Here is a 17,772-nt window from a genome sequence, read left to right on the forward strand (position 1 = left end):
TCTGCTCCCGCTGTCTCCTAGTGAAAAAATAATAATAAAATAAAAAAAATCATTATACTCACCTGGCCTGAGGGCTTGAGGCGACCGCACACACTGAGGAGCAAAGGAGAATGACTCACTGCAGCAAGCGGGCCCCTGACCTGCGCTGAGCTCACTGAGCAGTGTCCTGTCACTTACTGAGCTCAGTGCAATTCAGGGGCCCGCTCGCTGCAGCGAGTCATTCTCCTCTGCTCCTCAGTGTGTGCTGTGGCCTCAAGCCAGGTGAGTATAATGATTTTTTTTATTTTACTCTTGCAAGCAGGGGACAATGATGAGAGATTCCTTCGGCACCCGGCGCTTGGGAACAGTACTAACTGTACCGCTTATTCCCCGGCTCCGGTACGTGTGACCCTAATGCGGCACACGGGCGGTCCATAGTTGTCACACAGGGATACACGGACATGGATATCTCCGGTACTGTTTTTTCTAGTACTGGAAATATCAGAACGTTTGATAGCCTAACAGAAGCTAATTGGTGTCTTAGAGGTAAAAGATGTCTCCTTACCCCTTGGGCCCCGTTGCAGCTGCACACGTTGCACTAATAGCATGTCCGCCCCTGTTGAGATACCTCAATTTATCTAAGAATGTAAGACTTATTCACCAGAAAGGCATTTGACCTTTTAAAATATCAGTTGTTAGAAGTTTTCTTTTTGCGACAAAACATAGTTCTGATTTTTCAAGATTTTGCATAATGTACAGTACACAATTACATCACTACTATATTGGCTGACACTTACATCTAAGCATATTTAACCTACAATAGAAGGAAATACCAAAATATCGAAAAGCCTATAAAGGCACCCAAAATACTAAGAAAACCAACATAACTTCCAGATACAGCAATACAAATCCATACAGTTTTGTCAATGCATATGTTTTATTGAAAAAAACATAAAAGAAACTCGTGCTTATAATAGAAACAATTAAATATGAAGAGGCAGAGAAATAGGAGCTTAGGCAACACAATTAATAAATATTCTCTTTTCAGCCATGTTTACTAATACAATTTACAGCAACATTGATTGATCCTCAGACAACCAGACATGATAAAACCTGTGGACTGTGGTAATTGCTTATAGTGTTGTTAGCTCAAAGAACAGTGGAACATCTTTAGTATTGGAGTTTTTCTTGTGTTGGTGACGTTGTGCTCTACTTCATTTATGGTGGTCATGAAAAATCAATTTACTCATTTCGGGAAAAAACTTTGAGACCACATTCAGACTTGCATGTGACGCGCCCCCTGGGCCATATTCTTTAGGGGAATACCCGGAGCCGGATCAGATGGGGGTTGTAGTCTCCGAGTGGCTGTGACCCGGTCTGTGCCCAGGGTGTCAAACTCAGTTGTATGTGGCAGTCCTACAGATGTTATTAAGTTCTTAATGTCGACTACGCCACCCGTTGTATTGCGGTCACTATGGCCGCCGCTGCAGCAGGGTCCGCTGAGGCTGATGGTGTTGGTGCAGCTATTGATGGTATAACCCCCAACGGGAGGGGTATAGCCTCAGGGGGTCAGGTGCAGAGGATGGGGGTTGTGGTGGTGCAGCATAGATGGTAATGAAGGCAGAGTCGGGTTATGCAGTTAAGGGTATTTACTCACTGCTGATGTTCCGGTCACTCCAGCTTCAAGTGACCTCCCGAGCCGTGCTGCATCCACCAGGTCCTGGATCCAGCCAACCCCCAAGCGAGTCCGGAGCGTGACCCTGAGCTCTCCTTCTGTCCTTTCTCTGGCCGTCCCCACTATTGATCCACCCAGGTCCAGCTCCCTCGGGCCTTCTGTTGGGAGACCCTTGGCCTTGGGTTCCCTGACCCTCCACGTGGTATGCCTTCGTGGTGGATGTGGTGGGTGGCCATGGCAGACGCTGCCCACGGCCTCCGGTCTCTGGCTGGGGTGTGTTTTTGCCCCCACCAGCTTGGGTTCCGGTACCCTGATGCCGACTCTTCACCCGGGGATTTAATTTGGGTTCTTAGAGTCCTCTCTTCTGTTTCCCCCTCTGGGTCTCTCTTCTCCTCTCTCACTCTGGGTCTCTCTTCTCCTCTGCTCGCTGACTTTCTCTCTGCAACTGACCCTGTTCTTTGATGGTGCCCACCTTATATACACCCTCTATGTGTGAGCTCAGGTGACCAGCACCCAATGAGCTCCTATCTTTACCCAGGCTGCTCCCCCTATCTGCCCCTACACTACTTGGGATGTACCACCCCCCTCCCACTCCAGCCAGGAACAGACTCGGTCGTACCTGCACATTTCTAAGTGGGAGTACCGTCGGTCTGCTCCTCGGAAATGGGATGTGTGTAGTGCATGCAGCCTACCGAGCTCAGTTCCACACTCCTTCCCTACCCGGGAGTGGAATATCACACCTCTGGGTTGAGGTGCAATACCCCTGTAGCAGCCGAACCCTCAGGGTGCTACATTCCCCCCTGGTAAATCACAGCACGTCCTCGGGCTGTAAGACATAACACCAAAAACATACAAATTTTTTTTTCATAAACATATAAAACATATAAAACATTAATTAGCAGCATCATAACACTCTTTATATAAAACTTTCTCGTCGCCTCTGGCTCCTCCTCCGGTCACTGTGCAACGTGTGACCGGGCAAAGTGCGACAGTTCCTTTCTTTAAGGTGGTTTTACAGTAAAACCAGTAGGGGGCGCTTTAGGAAGCGCAACTATGTACAAGGGACAGTGTGGCCGCTCTCAGTCCTTGGCCAGGTATTGGGGAGGAATGACCGCTCTCAGTCCTCGGCCAGTGGGATTAAGGGTAAACGGGTGAACAGTTCACATCAGCTGGTCCCAACGGGGACTATATTTGCAGTAACAGTTTCTTTGTACCCCGGTCGGGTAACTATTTACAGCACCTGCTCCGCTGTACTTAACGACGTCTTCCTCCTGCTCTTTCTTTGGGGATCTTAGCTTCAGACCCGTCCGGGTCCTCTTGCTCTTCCTCCTCACATCGCAGCTCCTCCTCTGTCAGGCGATGCACATGGAGGGCGTAAGGTCCTTTGGCACACTTGTGCCGGGTAAAGGTGACCTCGTCCCCGATGTAAAGGTCACGACCTCTGTGCCCCTCCGGCAGATGGGACTCCACGTCTCTGCGCGTGACAAAGACGTCGCCGGGGGTGTTGTGGTCTCGGATGAAGCCCCACCCGTGCTGCAGGTTAAACTTTATTACAGTCCCGATGGTGCGGGGACTGTGCGCTGCACGGGGGTCCCTCCTGGTCCGGCTCTTCTGCTCGGTGCTCCTTATTTGGGCCTGTTGTTCCCGGACCCGCCTCTCTCTCCGCTCCTTCGCAAACTCCTCGAGCTGCTGTCGGCAGCACTCAGCACGCTCCGCTGCAGCTGCCCGGGTTTCTTGAGTGAACCCCATTAGATCTTCTCCGGTGGGGTCCCACTCAAATTGGGTCTCTTCAAGCGGGGGCGAGGTCCTTATCACGGGCTTCGGAGCCGGAATCAGGGGTGCACACATGGCCCCAACCCTCCTCTGGCGCTCCAGTCCATAATATTCCTGGGGCCAGATGAAAGGCTGCCCGTCCGGCCACGTGTGCTGGGCAAACAAGTCCTCTCCCAGACGCGGCACCCTTGGTTTTACGGGCGCGGGCGCGGTGGTGGTGGCGCCCGGGTTGCCCAGGCCTTGCGGCCAGGCCTGGGGCACCTGGAAGGTGAAGGGCACCGTTAGGACGGCGGCGCCCTGGGCTACCTGGCCTTGCGGCCAGGCCGGAGGCTCCGCGGAGGTAGGGGGCGCTGTTGGTGATGCGACGCCCGGGAATTCTAGGCCCTGCGACCAGGCTGGTGTTGCTTCCTGTTTTGCCACGCTCGGGGTCGTTGCGCATGGCGTCACAGGGTTCGCGGCGGCGGCTTCCGGTTGGGGCCTAGTCTGCGTCGGTGACATGGCGTTTTCGGGCACAGCAGGGGGACTTTCGGGCTCTGCGACGGGGAGCTGGGGCAGGTACGCGGTTTCCCGGTTTGGGGTATAGACGTCCCCTTTACCTGCCTCCATGCGTTCGGCTCCCTTCTCGGCGCCGTCTCCGGCCTTGGGTCCTCCCGCGCCATCCTCAGAGGCGGTCTGTCTCCTCATCTTGGCTGGCGTGCTCCGGGTCTGGGTTTGCTGGGCCATCTCTCGGCTCCACTCCGCCAATGTCTCTCGCTGTACCCGGGCCATCCTCCGTGCGAGGCCCTCCAGAGCGGTCTGTGCACACTCCCGGTCTCGGGGGAGCTGTGCGAGGACCTCCACTAGGCCTAGTGGGGTCGTGGTTTCCAGCAGGCTCCTGACCAACGGGTCGGTGCTGCTCTGCTCTTCTTCCAGCAGGCTCCTGGCCAGCGGGCCGGTGCTGCTCTGCTCTCCCTCCTCGGTTTCTAGCAGGCTCCTGGCCAACGGGCCGGTGCTGCTCTGCTTTCTCGCCATCTCCGGGTAAGCTCCTCCGATATTCTTCTCCAGGCTTCTTGCCTCCGGGTGCGCTCGCTCTAGACTGCTCCAAGCGACACCCATCTTTGCTCTCTCCTTTCGTCTCCTCCCACTTCGAGGGCGGTCCCGGGGCCACTTGGTGACTGTCAGCTCCAGGGGCTGTTCTTTCACGCTGACAGACACCTCTAGCATCACAGTCTCTGTTGGTGGGGGCGGTTTCCACTTTTGGCGCCATTTTCGGTCCTGGCCCACGATGGGAGGTGGCCTCCCGCCACCCTCTGGCACGCCCATAATGGCGTCCGCTCTTCCAAGGCGGGAAACCTTTGGAAATGGCGGGAATCGCTTCCCAGTGGCGGGAAACTCTGCAGATGGCGGGAAAACGCTGTTAATGGCGGACAACCGGCGGAAATCGACTGGTGATGGGGTCCGATGGCGGGGACCCTCCGATACCGGCGGGAGACTTCTTTTTGAGGTAAACTCGTTCTTTTCTTCAGGCACGCAGTACCCGGGTGTTGCGGGCACGTAATCCTGCCGACTACGCCAAAGTTGACGCGCCCCCTGGGCCATATTCTTTAGGGGAATACCCGGAGCCGGATCAGATGGGGGTTGTAGTCTCCGAGTGGCTGTGACCCGGTCCGTGCCCAGGGTGTCAAACTCAGTTGTATGTGGCAGTCCTACAGATGTTATTAAGTTCTTAATGTCGACTACGCCACCCGTTGTATTGCGGTCACTATGGCCGCCGCTGCAGCAGGGTCCGCTGAGGCTGATGGTGTTGGTGCAGCTATTGATGGTATAACCCCCAACGGGAGGGGTATAGCCTCAGGGGGTCAGGTGCAGAGGATGGGGGTTGTGGTGGTGCAGCATAGATGGTAATGAAGACAGAGTCGGGTTATGCAGTTAAGGGTATTTACTCACTGCTGATGTTCCGGTCACTCCAGCTTCAAGTGACCTCCCGAGCCGTGCTGCATCCACCAGGTCCTGGATCCAGCCAACCCCCAAGCGAGTCCGGAGCGTGACCCTGAGCTCTCCTTCTGTCCTTTCTCTGGCCGTCCCCACTATTGATCCACCCAGGTCCAGCTCCCTCGGGCCTTCTGTTGGGAGACCCTTGGCCTTGGGTTCCCTGACCCTCCACGTGGTATGCCTTCGTGGTGGATGTGGTGGGTGGCCGTGGCAGACGCTGCCCACGGCCTCCGGTCTCTGGCTGGGGTGTGTTTTTGCCCCCACCAGCTTGGGTTCCGGTACCCTGATGCCGACTCTTCACCCGGGGATTTAATTTGGGTTCTTAGAGTCCTCTCTTCTGTTTCCCCCTCTGGGTCTCTCTTCTCCTCTCTCACTCTGGGTCTCTCTTCTCCTCTGCTCGCTGACTTTCTCTCTGCAACTGACCCTGTTCTTTGATGGTGCCCACCTTATATACACCCTCTATGTGTGAGCTCAGGTGACCAGCACCCAATGAGCTCCTATCTTTACCCAGGCTGCTCCCCCTATCTGCCCCTACACTACTTGGGATGTACCACCCCCCTCCCACTCCAGCCAGGAACAGACTCGGTCGTACCTGCACATTTCTAAGTGGGAGTACCGTCGGTCTGCTCCTCGGAAATGGGATGTGTGTAGTGCATGCAGCCTACCGAGCTCAGTTCCACACTCCTTCCCTACCCGGGAGTGGAATATCACACCTCTGGGTTGAGGTGCAATACCCCTGTAGCAGCCGAACCCTCAGGGTGCTACACATGCGTTGCATAAGTATGTGTCAACCAAAGCAGGAGATGGACATAGAAGAACTATAACAGAAAGATTTCCTTGTCTTCTTGTTTTGGACCCACTTAGTTTTAGTTTCTAAATACTCATGCAAAATGCTCTGCTCTGGCTTCTATGCAATCAAAATGTTAATAATCTGCCTCTAATCACTAAAAAAATCAATTCTTTATACTGTAATAGCGGATTGAGAAAGCTTAGCCCAACACCTGGTCTGATCTCAAAATGTGTTTGACCTCCAGTTTAGCCATAGTCACCATAGTCCTAGTCCTGTCTTCTGTTATTTATTTCAGGAACGTTGACTGGATAACATAAACCATATTAATAGTGTGTGGTTTAGAGACTGCAAATCTGATTTTAAATTTACTGTTTGAACAAGTGATAAATCTGTTCAAAACATATATTTATTCATAAAATCTTCCTGGTCTTTTGGTAATCCAGCAGACTTCTAGACATGAACTAGAGCTGTATCTCCTACTGGCTTTGTCTTTGACAAAGTTAGGTTGAAATTCAGAGCAGTATATTGTAAACACACTTGCCAACTTTTGGGGGCTCTTGTCCCAGAACTCAATCTTATTTCATAATCATGCCCCTTTCTAAGGTCACAGCCCTCCCGCACACTATTTCCTGCCCCTTATTTTTTTAACTGTAATTTTGATTAGAATTTTACAGGAATAATACAAACTGAAATGCAAAATTCAGGTTAATGTCCAATGTCCAATGTTCTGAACTTTTCTGAATAAGATTTTCAATTCAATGTTTAATAGGAAGAGAAAAAGAAAAGATGAAAATGGATAGAAGAGGGTACCAAAGGGGAGAGTTAGGACAAAAAGGATCAAGGAGAGAGGTGCTATGGTCATGACTCCATCAGGCGTCTAAGAAGTTGATTGCGACGCTATAGACATCCCAGGGGTTCCCGATCTGCGTAAATTTGTCTAAGGTGCTTTTGAGGGAGGCTGTAAGGCTTTCCAGTGAGCAGATTTCCTTTGCCCATATAGATCTAGTCTAAATGGGGGGAGGGGCTGTTTGTTTCCAAGCTCTTGCTATCAGAGATATAGCGACAGTGGAAATGTATAGGAACAGTCTGTCTGACTCCTTTCCCAGTCCCCTGGGAGTATATTCAGTAAGTAATTTAGGGTGTCAAGGGAAAGGCGAATAGAGAAGAGACCTTCCACCAACTCCCCCACCTCCTCCCCAAAAATGGGGTAATAATACTACATTCCCAAAAGATATGAATGAGGGAGCCAGTATGCGTTAAGCACCTCCAGCAGGTGGGTGAAATGATGGGTTTAAGAAGTGAAGAAGAGCCGGGGTATGATGCCAATGTATGAGTAGTTTGAACTGTGGTGTTTTTGGAGATGGTACAGATAGAGGATTTAGCTGCTCGGTCCTGGCCCCTTATTTTGTTTATTGTTCTTGACGGAACATTCCAGCATTAGACTCAAGAAACTGTTTGGAAACTTTGCATTTCGTGAGGCTTTGGCATATGCCTGGAAGATTTGCCACATTTTTCACGGGTGCGCAAAGTCTTCCATTTTTCTTATACCACTCCCCATGCTTGTACATATCCCATTACTATGTCTAATGACTGATTGTCGCTAATTAACAGCCAATCACATGACTTGTTTGTACGGATACCAAAACCATATTGATCAGGCAAGTGATGGTGAATAAGGAAATAAGGTGGAGGCAGCCAACTAGCTGGGCATAGTATCGACAGACTTTCCCGTTTCACAACTTTTAAACCAAATAAAAAAACTGAAGATTTATTAGTTTTTATGTGAGGTATATAAATAGCGAGATAAGTTTTATTGAAATATATCTTCCTTGTTCCTTAAGGAAATTTTAATCTCTGTGTAACTACTGAACGCTCATAATTTCTTATCAGTCATTGTAACTGGTGCCAACATCATGTTTATTTTTATCTCTATTACTTCTGTCATAATTCATGAGAATCTCTTTTTATAGAAACCCTTTAATGACTCTGCAGATATGTCACGCTGGTCCACTGCCCCATAAAACAGAATTTATTTTTAAATAGAAAGTTTATTGTTGCAGTTAAAAGGGGCAATCAGACCTTTGTTTTTCTTTTTCTTTTTTTGTGTGCCAGGATTAGGTAATAGCATCTGCTAGGAAACTTTTCTCTAGTCATTAACAGCCTATCTTAGTGTGATTGACTTATTTCTTATCTTTACAAAATGTCATTAACACAAACTTCTGAGCATGTACAGAGCAGTAATCTTACATGTAGAGCAGTGCTCGGGGTGGTTTTATGTGCAGGGGATCGCAGGTTTGATGGACAGCTGCCTGGACAAAGAAACAGTCATGTTCACAGAAAACTATGATCTTGGCATCTTTATCCCTTAGGTAGAGAATTTATTATTAACACTTAGGCCCCGATTCATCAGATTAGCTTCGCTCACGATGGTCTTGATGTGGAGGCATGTTGGGGTCAGAGACGACTGATCCATTAATAGGCACATGCGTCTTAAAACTGGTGTGTGCCTCTGTGCACCTCGCCAGAAATCTTACTCCAATCCCTGGAGTAAGATTTCTGGAGTACGGTAGAGCACAGTTTATCATGAATTAGACAAGCTGTGACATCCTGCCCCAGTTCCACCCCATTCCTAACACAGCTCCACTCAAGCTGTCATGAAAACGCCAAAAGTCACAAAATTTATGCGCAAAATTTTTGCAATTTTTAAAAAAATGTTAGGCTATATTTCTGGCAAAAACACTTTGATGAATCTGGGACTTTGGGTATACCTTATATATGTGCTAATCTATCAGATGCCTACTACTATTTCTTAGAGAGCAATGATGTACTAGATTAAATTTAGTAAGTGTTCCAATGCATTACAGTTTAAAAATGAAAAGTAAATGTACCCTAGTGGGCAAAAAAAGAAAAAATGAATTTACTTCTACAAAGTCTACAGTGGGTACGGAAAGTATTCAGACCCCTTTAAATTTTTCACTCTTTGTTTCACTGCAGCCATTTGGTAAATTCTAAAAAGTTAATTTTTTTTTCATTAAAGTACACTCTGCAACCCATCTTGACTGAAAAAAAAACAGAAATGTAGAAATTTTTGCTAATTTATTAAAAAAGAAAAACTGAAATATCACATGGTCATAAGTATTCAGACCCTTTGCTCAGTATTGAGTAGAAACACCCTTTTGAGCTAGTACAGCCATGAGTCTTCTTGAGAATGATGCAACAAGTTTTTCACACCTGGTTTTGGGATCCTCTGCCATTCTTCCTTGCAGATTCTCTCCATTTTCGTCAGGTTGGATGGTGAATGTTGGTGGACAGCCATTTTCAGGTCTTTCCAGAGATGCTCAATTGGGTTTAGGTCAGGGCTCTGGCTGGGCCAGTCAAGAATGGTCACAGAGTTGTTCTGAAGCCACTCCTTTGTTATTTTAGCTGTGTGCTTAGGGTCATTGTCTTGTTAGAAGGTGAACCTTTGGCCAAGTCTGAGGTCCAGAGCACTCTGGAAGAGGTTTTCATCCAGGATATCTCTGTACTTGGCCGCATTCATGTTTCCTTCAATTTCAACCAGTCGTCCTGTCCCTGCAGCTGAAAAACACCCCCATAGCATGATGCTGCCACCACCATGTTTCACTGTTGGGATTGTATTGGGCAGGTGATGGGCAGTGCCTGGTTTTCTCCACACATACCGCTTAGAATTATCACCAAAAAGTTCTATCTTTGTCTCATCAGACCAGAGAATCTTATTTCTCATAGTCTGGGAGTCCTTCATGTGTTTTTGAGCAAACTCTATGCGGGCATTCATATGTTTTGCACTGAGGAGAGGCTTCTGTCAGGCCACTCTGCCATAAAGGCCCGACTGGTGGAGGGCTGCAGTGATAGTTGACGTTGTGGAACTTTCTCCCATCTCCCTACTGCATCTCTGGAGGTTCTTCTTTACCTCTCTCACCAAGGCTCTTCTCCCAGTTTGGCTGGACGGCTAGGTCTAGGAAGACTTCTGGTGGTCCCAAACTTCTTCGATTTAAGGATTATGGAGGCCACTGTGCTCTTAGGAACCTTGAGTAATGCAGAAATTCTTTTGTAACCTTGGCCAGATCTGTGCCTTGCCACAAATCTGTCTCTGAGCTCCTTGGGCAGTTCCTTTGAGCTCATGATTCTCATTTGGTCTGACATGCACTGTGAGCTGTGAGGTCTTATATAGCCAGGTGTGTGCCTTTCCAAATCAAGTCCTATCAGTTTAATTAAACACAGCTGGACTCCAATGAAGAAGTAGAACCATCTCAAGGAGGATCACAAGGCAATGGACAGCATGTGACTTAAATATGAGTGTCTGAGCTAAGGGTCTGAATACTTATGACCATGTGATATTTCAGTTCTTCTTTTTTAATAAATTTGTAAAAAATTATACATTTCTGTTTTTTTCAGTCAAGATGGGGTGCAGAGTGTACTTTAATGAGAAAAAAAATGAACTTTTTAGAATTTACCAAATGACTGCAATGAAACAAAGAGTGAAAAATTTAAAGGCGTCTGAATACTTTCCGTACCCACTGTATGTAAAAAAAAATATTAAATGAATAAAACATTATACATAGAATTACATTTTTGCTAAACAGTTTTCATTAAATAAAAAATCTAAATATTTAATACCCATTAAAAGATGACAAAAAATGTACAAGTAATCCTGAAAAAAAATCATCCTCATACATTCACATAAACAATAAATCAAAAAGATATAGTGGTTGGAATGCGGTAAAACAAAATCAATTTGGGGGTTATGGATTTGGTACATCTTTAAACTTTTTTTCTGCAAAAAGACAAAAAATAAAATGGGGCTGAAGGGGGAATTTTGTAGCGCAGGCTCAGGAGCTCAAAAATTGGCCTGGGTTAAAGAGAATGAATTATAAAATGACCTACTGATTAAAAAAATGAAAAATCAATGGGGCCGGCATGGTTTCAGTCATTGCCCTGTGTATAGAGAGCAGCGGTCATAACCGTGCCCCCGGCACTGACTGACAGCCAACTCTTATGCTGAACCTTCTGTCAGTCAGTGCAGGGGGCGCACTTACAGCCACTGCTTTCTATAGACAGAGCGGTGACTGAAACTGTGCCGGTGTCACTCCTATGACTGAAAGAGCAAGGCTATCGGGGGAATAAAGTTAATTTCCTCCAGGAAGCGGGGCTCTCAGTGCTGGTGCCGCACGGTGTTAGAACACTATTAACCTGCAGATTAACTGCATATCTGCAGGTTAATAACGTTATTTTACATAACAGGTTGCCTTTAAACACATTTTTAAATTTTACATTATAGATTGCTAGCCCTCACAGTATATGTCCTCACCCCACTCCATCTGTCTGTCATTTAGCAATATTTAGTTAGACTTGTTTTGTACTTTGCTGTGTCTTGATAATTTACTATAAACTCAGTTTTCATGTAACAATAATAATAATAATAAAAAAATTATTTTTGTCCTGTAATGGTCACTAGTGTTGAGCCACCCCCGTAGTGTTCGAGTTCGGTTCGGTTCGTCGAACACCCGTGTGTTCGCCGAACTGTTCGTCGAACTGTTCGTCGAACACCTTCGAACACCGTTAAAACCAATGGCAGGCAAACAAAAACACATAGAAACACATAGAAAACACCTTCAAAGGTGTCCAAAAGCTGACAAACTGCTCAGAAGACATAACTAACACATGGAAAAGTGACAAGTACATATAGTCATGCGAAAATAAAAGAGGTGGAGGAGTAAAAGGAGGGGGAGACACAGATATAGGCATGTCATGCCCTTCTAAAATCCAAAAAGTGAGAAGCCGACACGGCCAGTCCGCTCCTGCCCGTGCCACCTCCGTGTCGCCGGGTTTGTGCCAGAGCCGCGGTGAACCCTGACGGCCAGCCCCCCTCTCCCAATACTGGTGCCTGTCTGCTGGTGGGTCGAGCGAGCCCCCCTGTGGTGGAGGCAGCTCTAAGCTTTTTAATTTAAATTGTCTCTCTAATTTGAATGAATACACTTTAAATCCATTTACAAGGATCTATTGGAGGGCAAGTCTCATGCCAGCAGCCGCGGTAATTCCAGCTCCAGTAGCGTCCACTAAAGCTGCTGCAGTTAAAAAGCTTTTATAAGGATCGAGCTCGGCTGTCCACCGCAAGGCATCCTACTGCCAGTCCCAGCCCCTATGCCTTGGGGTGCCTCCTGATGCTCTTCACTAAGTATCCCATGGTCCCGAAGCATTTCCTTTGAAAAAATTAAGTGTCTAAACTACAGGTGGTGTAGCTTGCATAACAGCCGGGATAATCCGCTGACTAGCAGACACTGCTACTAGGCACAAAGTATTTCCTGGGCTAGATGCAGTTAAAAATTTGTAATTAGATACTCTCGTTGGATGCTGAGAAAGCATTCCATAGAGTCTCCTGGCACGCCATATATGATTCTCTTAAAAAGCTTGGGGTAGGGGTCTAGGGGACCCTTTTATAGCCAAAATCACGGCCCTGTATCGCAATACGTCACCTAGGCTGAAGATAAATGGAACTGTAGCACCCTGAGGGCTCGGTTGCTACAGACGTATTGCACCTCACCCAGAGGTGTGATATCTCACTCTCAGGTAAGGATGGAGTGTGGATCAGGACCCGACACCTGCATGCATTACACCACATTGCCGTGGGGCAGGGCGACCAATATGCCCCTGAGATGGGCACGACAGTCCCTGTCCCTGGCTGGAGTGGGGGGAGGGAACACTGAGGAAGGGGAACCCTGTAGTGCAGGAGCAGGGAGGAAGCAGTTCCTGGGTGCATTGAGAAGGGAGTATAAAAGGTGGGCACCATCTTAGTTCAGTGCAGAGAAGTCTGAGCAGAAGTGGCAGGGAGTAACAGAGGCCCAGGCCTGGAAGAGGGAGAAGGAAGGAAGAGGAGCGGAGAAGGCTCCAGGAACGAGGAATGAAGGGATCCCAGGGGTGCGGACGGGCGAGTCGCCACCGCACGCCCGAATCCACCTGCGTGGAGGGGTCAGGCCAAAGGGGGAGACCGGTCCCCGAACTAGTGGAGGCAGGAAACGACCCTCAGCTAGAAACCGGAGGCTCTGACATTTTATGTGGCGCAGCCCCTCGCTACACCCGCTAGGAAGGCACCACATAGGGTCAGGGAAACTGGCGCCAAGTTTACCAAGAGGAGGCCCGAGGCAGCCGGACAGAAGTGTTGGTAAGAAAGGCCAGACAAAGGACACACAAAGGGGGTCCTGTGAAGTGCTCCAAAGTTATCTGGGAGTTGTCTGAGCCCCTCACCTGGTGAGCACAGTACGACGTGGGCAGCCGTTACCTGCAGACGTGGTCTGGATAATAAGAACTGTGAGTAAAGGCCCTGGACTGCATCACTGACTCCGTGTCGTTACTGCTGCTGCCCTGCACCATCACCCCCATCCTCCGCATACACTGCCCTGAGGCTATACTCCTCCCGTGGGGAGTTATGCTACGCTCTGCTGCACCCACAACACCAGCCTCAGCGGTCTGCCCTGTAGCGGCGGTTCACTCTGACCGCAATCCACGGGTGGCGTAGTCGGACATTTAAACATCAAAACCACATAAATAGTTCCGCCACTGGTTTGACCGCCCTGAGCCACGGAACCGGGTCGCCGCAACGAAGACTACAACCACCAGCATCCACCAAAAAGGGTCCGGCTCCGGGTGTCCCAAGGCCCAGGGGGTGCGTCAGAACATTTTCATCACCTTTCACAATCACCAATGGGACAAGGCAGGGATGTCCTCTGTCCCCTCTCTTATACATCCTAGTGACGGAGCACCTGCTCTCATCAATTCGCCATAACCCCAATATTAGGTGGATTGAGGTGGGAGGCACCGAGTACAAGTGCTCTCTATTTGCTGATGATGTCCTAGTATATATCACTCAATCACATATATCCATCCATGCTGTTATGGCTGAAATAGATCACTTTGTTACATGGTAAAATTTTAAAATCAATGCAGCGAAGTCTGAGGCCCTCGATGTCTCCCTCCCCAAATCCATATAGGATTCCATCCAGTCCAACTTTCCCTTTGCCTGGCCCTCACAGGGTATCAAATATTTAGGAATTCCTATTCATAGAGACCTCTCCCATCTATGTTATCTTAATTTTGGGCCCTTTATTGAACAATTCCATACAGACCACGGTTGGCAAGTTAGAACTGTAAGATTCACTACGTGAACCACTGGTGTTTTGTGGAAAAGCACATGTACACTGCGTTCCAAATTATTATGCAAAAAGTGTTTAGGAGTGATAAGGGAAGAATTTGTTTGTTTGTCAGTTAAACTCATTGATGGTGATGTGTGTCAGGGCTCTTTATATCACTGTAAGCAATTGCAGACACCTGTGCTAATTAGTTTGGCAGGTGTGTCCAATGAAAGGCAAGACTACTTAAGAAGGCTCTCTCACATTATTAAGCAGCCTACATTTTCTGCCAAAATGGGAAAGAAAAAGGATGTGTCGGCTGCTGAGAAGCAACAAATTGTGGAGTGTTTAGGTCAAGGCATGACTACAATCAACATTGTGCGATGATCAGGATGAAGTGTCTTGGCAATCAAGAAGTATGTAGCTGATTCACAGTACACACGTGTGCGTGCTGATAAGGGCAAATTGAGGACTCTTTCCTACAGGCAATTACGTCAGGTTGAAAGAGCAGCGGCAAAAAAGCCTTGTCATAGCAGCAGACAAGTTTTTGAAGCTGCTTGTGCCTCCAACGTCCCCCGAACAACAAGATGCAGGGTCCTTCAGAGGTTTGCAGCTGTGCATACGCCATCCTGTCGACCTCCTCTATCCACTTCACACAAGCAGAAACGGCTCCAGTGGGCCAAACATTACATGAAGACTGATTTCAAAACTGTTTTGTTCACGGATGAGTGCCGTGCAGCGCTCGATGGTCCAGATGGATGGACTGGAGGATGGCTGGTTGATGGACACCCCACGCAAACACGGCTACAGCGCCAACAAGGAGGAGGTGGAGTAATGTTTTGGGCTGGAATCATGGGGAGAGAGATTGTCGGCCCCTTTAGGATCCCTGAAGGCGCTAAAGATGAACTCCATAATGTATGTGGATTTTCTCAAACAGCACTTCCTGCCATGGTTCAAGAAGAAGAACCGTGTATTTCACAGCAAGATCATTTTTCTGCATGATAATGCACCATCTCATGCTGCACATAAAACATCTGCATCTCTGGCTGATATGGGCATAAAAGGGGACAAACTTATGGTGTGACCCCCATGCTCCCCTGACCTCTACCCCATTCAGAACCTTTGGAGCATCATTAAAAGGAGTGTCTATGATGGCGGGAGGCAGTTCACATCTAAGCAACAGCTCTGGGAGGGTATTCTGTCCTCATGCAAAACAATTGAAGCAGAAACCATCCAAAACCTGACAAATTCAATGGACGAGAGAGTTCAGAAGCTCCTTTCGAACAAGGGGTCCTATGTGAAAATGTAACATCACCTAGAATAAAGTTTTGAGTTGAAAACTGTTTGATTTCAGTTTCTAACAACCTGCTAATGCTTATAATTTCAAAAATGACCATTTTTTTTGGTCTTTATTAAAATGAAAAGGTTGATCGAAAAGTTTGGGGGATCTAAGAGTGTGGCAACCCAGTAGTCATGATTACTTCGAATTCTGACAATATGAGGGTCATGCTGCAGGTAGTGCAGCAAGAAGGCACTTATGTGTCTTGCGCATCTCGGAGCCCCAAAATTATTTTCCGGGCTAGATGCAGCTAAAAATTATTTTTAATTTTAAATCTGGTGGATCTTATTATAGATGGCCTAATAGGATCAGTGCTGCACACTGCTACAAAGCCCAAATTATTTTCCAGTCAAGATACAGATAAACATGATTAGTAATTTGAAAGCTTAAAACGGTTGTTAGGGTGATTTTAACCAATCATCAAGCTTTTACTCTCCCCAGGATGACACAGGGGTAGAAAAGTCGTTTCGGATCCATGATTTGTTCATCTTTATGAACGTGAGTCTGTCTACATTATCAGTGGAGAGCCGCGTGCGCTTATCTGTCAGCACACCACCAGCAGCGCTGAACACACGTTCAGACAGAACGCTGGCTGCGGGGCATGACAAGATCTCCAAGGCGTAAGTGGCTAGCTCCGGCCATTTATCCAGATTGGAAGCCCAAAAAGAGCAAGGGTCCAGTGACACAGTCGTGGCTTCAATGTTTACTTGGAGATACTCCTGTACCATCGTCTCTAGGCGTTGACTATGTGTCAGACTTCTTGTCTCCTGTGGCCTTGCAAAGGATGGGCTAAAAAAGTGGTGAAATGATTCCGCAAAATTGATGTTACCAGCAGATACTGTGGTTCTGTTACGGTTTGAGTGCTGAACACTTGACGGTCCCACGGTTGGCAAGTTGGAACTGTGAGATTCACTACGTGCACCACTGGTGTTTTGTGGAAAAGCACATGTAAGATTCTGCAACAGTCTCTGCTGATACTCCTGCATGCGTGCATCCCTTTCTATGGCAGGAATAATTTCGGCAAATTTACTTTTGTACCGGGGATCTAACAGTGTGGCAACCCAGTAGTCAGGATTATTTCTAATTCTCACAATTCGAGGGTCATGTTGCAGGTAGTGCAGCAAGAAGGCACTCATGTGTGTTGCGCATCCAGGAGCACCAAGTCCCTGTTGTGTTGGTGGCGAGGTAACAATCATGCTTCCTTCCTCTGTCCTCTCCCCCCAACCTCGCACAACAGAAATGTGATCAAGGTCTCCCTCATCTGATGAGTCTTCCATCAGTTCGTCCTCCACTTCTTCCTGGGCTCCTGCACCTTCCTCACTAGTTTGGCTGCTACCATGCGCCCTGGTAAAACCATCTCCCCCACCCTCACATGCCTGCCGCCTTGGTGCTGCCGACCGTCTGGACCTTGCAGATGTTAGCCCTTCCGCATACAACTCCTCCTCCTCTACTTCCTCCACCTCCTCTTGTGCCACCACCTGACTCCGAATTCTGTTTAACATGTGCTCCAGCATGTAAATCACCGGAATAGTCATGCTGATAATGGCATCATCAGCACTAAACATCTTCGTCGCCATTTCAAAACTGTGCAGAAGGGTGCATAGGTCCCTGATCTGAGACCACTCCTCCAGCGTGATTTGCCCCACCTCTGGATCTCGTTGGCCCAGGCTATACGTCAGAACGTATTGCACCAGGGCTTGTCGGTGCTTCCACAGTCGCTGCAACATGTGCAGAGTTGAATTCCACCGGGTAGGCACATCGCATTTTAGCCGGTGAAGTGGCAGGCCCAACGACTTCTGTAGAGATGTAAGTCGCTGAGCTGCGGGATGCGAACGGCGGAAGTGAGCACACAGCGACTGTGCCCTCTGCAGAAGGCCATCTAGTCTGGGATAGTGGGCTAAAAATTGCTGGACAACCAGGTTCAACACGTGAGCCATACAAGGCACGTGTGTGACATTGCCCCGGCGAAGGGCCGCACCCAGGTTTGCAGCATTGTCGCACACGGCCTTCCCTGGTTTCAGGTCCAGTGGAGACAGCCATTCATGAAATTGGTTCTCCAGAGCTGACCACAACTCCTCAGCTGTGTGACTCACATTTCCCAGAC

This window comes from Phyllobates terribilis, unplaced genomic scaffold (genome assembly GCF_046119375.1).
Source record: "Phyllobates terribilis strain yellow unplaced genomic scaffold, ASM4611937v1 Scaffold_7__3_contigs__length_470593459, whole genome shotgun sequence".
NCBI lineage: Eukaryota > Metazoa > Chordata > Amphibia > Anura > Dendrobatidae > Phyllobates > Phyllobates terribilis.